This window comes from Battus philenor, unplaced genomic scaffold (assembly GCF_028537555.1).
Source record: "Battus philenor isolate CCGP_79_NKW_IND1 unplaced genomic scaffold, ilBatPhil1.0.hap1 SCAF_42, whole genome shotgun sequence".
Taxonomy (NCBI): domain Eukaryota; kingdom Metazoa; phylum Arthropoda; class Insecta; order Lepidoptera; family Papilionidae; genus Battus; species Battus philenor.
The window spans coordinates 110001-115000 of NW_027181707.1; the positions used below are offsets into that span (position 1 = coordinate 110001).

The 5000-nt window shown below is 51.1% G+C and overlaps 2 non-coding genes across 2 annotated transcripts; both read left to right on the plus strand.

Annotated features, from left to right (window-relative positions):
* The first annotated feature begins 1392 nt into the window (after positions 1–1392).
* Positions 1393–3296, plus strand: LOC137929124 (small subunit ribosomal RNA). Its single transcript, XR_011108698.1, has one exon. It is a non-coding gene; the product is annotated as a small subunit ribosomal RNA (ribosomal RNA).
* Positions 3297–4103: 807 nt separating this feature from the next.
* LOC137929102 (5.8S ribosomal RNA) lies at positions 4104–4260 on the plus strand. Its single transcript, XR_011108678.1, has one exon. It is a non-coding gene; the product is annotated as a 5.8S ribosomal RNA (ribosomal RNA).
* The last annotated feature ends 740 nt before the right edge of the window (positions 4261–5000 follow it).

Genomic DNA, 5000 nt, shown 5'->3' on the forward strand with positions numbered 1-5000 from the left:
GGGCCGCACGATCTTTATTACGGACCGCTACCGTCTCGACGACGACGACGACGACGACGACGACGACGACGACGACACCTTTCTTTGTCTCAGTCGACATCGCGTATGAAAGAGTGCGATCGTCATCAGCACGAAATTTATGCATCGATACGCGAACGGGACCGGACTCTGTCGTTTTCAGAAATCGATACGCGAACGCATCGGCGGCTGGCTACGCGCAATCCGCGATCGGGTCGAACGATGATGATGATGATGATGATGATGATGATGATGATGATGATGATGATGACGACGACGATGACATCGAGATCAGGGTCAGATATAGATATGTAGATCGGTGGTATGCAATCGATACGCGAACGCTCTATCGCGCTACGCGGAGACGCATACAGTCGTTCCCGCATATACATGGGACTGGCGCGAGACGCGCCGGTCGGCCGAATAGAGTTCTCTCCGATGCTCTTCTGTTTTGTTTTGTTTGTTGGTGGTTGTGGAGTGTGGAGTGTGTTTTTTTGGTTGGTGGGGTGTGTGTGGTGTGGTGGTGTTAGTTTGTTTGCGGAGATTGCGTTTTTTTTAGATTTAGTTTTTTTTTTTTTTTTTTAAATAAAAAAAAAAAAAATTAAAAATTATTCTTAGAAAACGCGCGCGAATCGAACAAAACTAATAACACCGATACACAAACAACGCGCGCCACCAACGAGAACGCCCGAAACTGAAACTTCTATAACCGACAAACGCACGAACGACACAGCGGCGGCGGAGGAGGGAAGAAAAAGGGGATCATCTCCCCACAACAACACACCGTAAACTGTGTCGGACGACGTCTCCGTTATGTAAGAGCGGAAGGCGTAAGAGAACGTCTCGTTTAATTAACGCGAACGGCGTTGGGCTCCCGAGTCGACTTCGGGGCGGCCCTTAACGCATCGCATCAACGAGCTCGTCGCGCGCTAGTCGCGCGACGGTCGATCATGATATATAAATCAAGGATTTCGGATCTCTCTAAAACCGGGCTGGAAATCGGTCATTGTTCGTTTTGCGAAACGATATTTTATAAAAGTGAAGATTTGTATGTGTCTCGTCAAAGAACGTTCCGATGAATCGGACGCGATGCCGCGTCCAAAGTAAATCTGGACGAACGCGAGGCGAGTGTTGAGATATACATTTTCCTCCGTGAACAGATAGAAAAACGAATTCATTTTGTTGTTGCGGTGTGGTGTTGTGTGTGTATTGTAATAAATACGCACGCACGCACGCACGCAAAAAGCTACCTAGGCACCGGCGCGTCACGGCGTTTCGAACGTCCGACGCGTCGCTTGTCACACGTCTATCATATCATCATCACCCTCATATCTCTCGTATGTGCGGTGTTGGTGTGTGTTAGCTCTAGCTAGCTCCCTGGTTGATCCTGCCAGTAGTTATATGCTTGTCTCAAAGATTAAGCCATGCATGTCTCAGTGCAAGCCGTATTAAGGCGATACCGCGAATGGCTCAATATATCAGTTTTGGTTCCTTAGATCTTACCTCGGTTACTTGGATAACTGTGGTAATTCTAGAGCTAATACATGCAATCAGAACTCTGACCAGTGATGGGATGAGTGCTTTTATTAGATCAAAACCAATCGACGGAGGGCCTCGCGTCCGAAGTCGTTAATTTTGATGAATCTGGATAACTTTTGCCGATCGCATGGTCCAGCACCGGCGACGCATCTTTCAAATGTCTGCCTTATCAACTTTCGATGGTAGTTTCTGCGACTACCATGGTTGTCACGGGTAACGGGGAATCAGGGTTCGATTCCGGAGAGGGAGCCTGAGAAACGGCTACCACATCCAAGGAAGGCAGCAGGCGCGCAAATTACCCACTCCCGGCACGGGGAGGTAGTGACGAAAAATAACGATACGGGACTCTTACGAGGCCTCGTAATCGGAATGAGTACACTTTAAATATTTTAACGAGGAACAATTGGAGGGCAAGTCTGGTGCCAGCAGCCGCGGTAACTCCAGCTCCAATAGCGTATACTAAAATTGTTGCGGTTAAAAAGCTCGTAGTTGCATTTGTGCGCCGCGCTGTCGGTGCACCGCATCCGCGGTGATACTGACACGTCTGCGGAGCATATCGTCGGTGAGCCGTCGGTAAAACGGCGGTTCAATATCAAAATCCTATCGCGGTGCTCTTCGGTGAGTGTCGAGATGGGCCGACAATTTTACTTTGAACAAATTAGAGTGCTCAAAGCGGGCTCAAAATGCTGCTTGAATATTTCGTGCATGGAATAATAGAATATGATCTCGGTTCTATTTTGTTGGTTTTCAGAACTCCGAGGTAATGATTAATAGGGATAACTGGGGGCATTCGTATTGCGACGTTAGAGGTGAAATTCTTGGATCGTCGCAAGACGAACATCAGCGAAAGCATTTGCCAAAGGTGTTTTCATCAATCAAGAACGAAAGTTAGAGGTTCGAAGGCGATTAGATACCGCCCTAGTTCTAACCGTAAATATGTCATCTAGCGATCCGCCGACGTTACTACGATGGCTCGGCGGGCAGCTTCCGGGAAACCAAAGATTTTGGACTCCGGGGGGAGTATGGTTGCAAAGCTGAAACTTAAAGGAATTGACGGAAGGGCACCACCAGGAGTGGAGCCTGCGGCTTAATTTGACTCAACACGGGAAATCTCACCAGGCCCGGACACCGGAAGGATTGACAGATTAACAGCTCTTTCTTGATTCGGTGGGTGGTGGTGCATGGCCGTTCTTAGTTGGTGGAGCGATTTGTCTGGTTAATTCCGGTAACGAACGAGACTCTAGCCTGCTAAATAGGCGTCGTCATTTAGGTGTGCGCCGCTCCGGTGGCGCAACTCACTGGCGACGTATTAAAATTCTTCTTAGAGGGACCGGCGGCTTCGAGCCGCACGAGATTGAGCAATAACAGGTCTGTGATGCCCTTAGATGTCCTGGGCCGCACGCGCGCTACACTGAAGGAATCAGCATGTTCTCCCTGGCCTAGAGGCCCGGGCAACCCGTTGAAACTCCTTCGTGCTGGGGATTGGGGTTTGCAATTATCCCCCATAAACGAGGAATTCCTAGTAAGCGCGAGTCATAAGCTCGCGTTGATTACGTCCCTGCCCTTTGTACACACCGCCCGTCGCTACTACCGATTGAATGATTTAGTGAGGTCTTCGGACCGACACGCGGTGGCTTCACGGCCGTCGGCGTTGCTGGGAAGTTGACCAAACTTGATCATTTAGAGGAAGTAAAAGTCGTAACAAGGTTTCCGTAGGGGAACCTGCGGAAGGATCATTAACGTGTGTGTATGTGTGCGAGACGCGTGATATGTTCACGAACGTTGTTGCGCCGCTGTTGCTGTTGTTGCTGTTGCGACGACGACGACGACGACGACGACGACTTCGTACATACCGTGTTTACACATATATATATGTAATACATCCATAATGATATATATATATACGACATATATACATATATATGTACGTACGCGCGCGCTGCTGTTCGTATCTAATGCGGACGAGCGCGCGCGCGTGTGCGTGCGTGTGTGTGTGCGTGTTTGTATATATGTATAAAAAATAAAATGTGAAATAATTGTCTCTAGCGTCTATTACGCCTAACGGCGCAGCGGCGACGGCGCCGTGGCGGTGGCCGGTGGCGGTGGTGGCATTCGTCGAAAGTGCTACCGCCGCCGCTGCCTCCGCCGCCGTCGAAGCGGCCGGGTGGCGGAAAAACGCCGAGAGACGAGCGCCGACCGGGGCATACCAAACGGAGCGTTCGAAGCGGTGAAAATCCCCACTGCCTAGCTCAGGCCCTTTATTGTCGGTTGGCGCTATACAAAACGAAATTTAAGCGGTTAGAAAGATGACAATGTCGTGCGTCACGCCAGCTCGTTGGGGGGTGCGCGGGTCGTCGTCGTTCATCATTCTAAAGGATTCGCGTCGGGGCGTTAAGCTTTTTCGGTGCCGTTTCTTTATGAACGCCTCGGCGCACATGAATTCGACCAACTTTCGACGTTAATACATAAAAACGGACAATCAAGTGGCCGACGGCGAGAGCCGTAGGCCGCTACCGTAAGTAATAACAACATTAAGAAAAAACCATTACCCTGGACGGTGGATCACTTGGCTCGCGGGTCGATGAAGAACGCAGTTAACTGCGCGTCATAGTGTGAACTGCAGGACACATTTGAACATCGACATTTCGAACGCACATTGCGGTCCGTGGAGAAATATCCAGGACCACTCCTGTCTGAGGGCCGGCTGTTAAAATATAAAAACCACACTGTTCGGTGTAGAACGCGCGCTACGTGCGCTCGCGCCGGTCGATGCGCGCGGCGGTGACGCGCGACGCGGCGGCGGCGGGTTGGTGGGGGGTGATGAACGAGCTCGCGGACGGTGCGATGGGACGATCTCTAATAAGAGTCTCTCGTCCGCGCCGCCGCGGCTCTCACTCTCTCTCTCTCACTATCCGCCGTCGCTGTCGTCGCGCTGCCGCTGCCGCACTACCGCGCGCGGGCGAGCGGGCGCGCGCTCTTTCGAACAATTGACGGTTTCCGTTGAACGTTCTTCGCGACGGACGACGGACGGCGGGGTGCTGCACCCCTCACGTCCGCGTACGCGCGGAGCGCGTTTACGGTCCGTTTAAATATATCGAATTGTATTGAATATGAAACGAGTGTGAAAAGATTACACGCATCGCTAAGACGCGAGTCTTCGTAGTGCGGTCTTCGTCCGAGCTCATCGGTTCGTGTATACGATATAATAAAATATATCGGAAGCACAGACGACGCGTCTCCGACGGATGCGACCGGCAGGCGGTGAATGTTTTCTTGCGCGGCAAGCGTAACGCACACACAAACATATGTAAGTAAACATTACGTGATGTTCATGTGCGCGCGCGCCTAGCCCGATGCGAGAGAGTTCACCGCTCGTCGTCGCTACGCATCCGTATTATGTCGGTGATACGCGTCGTCGTTCCAGTGCGAACGTTATATTATCG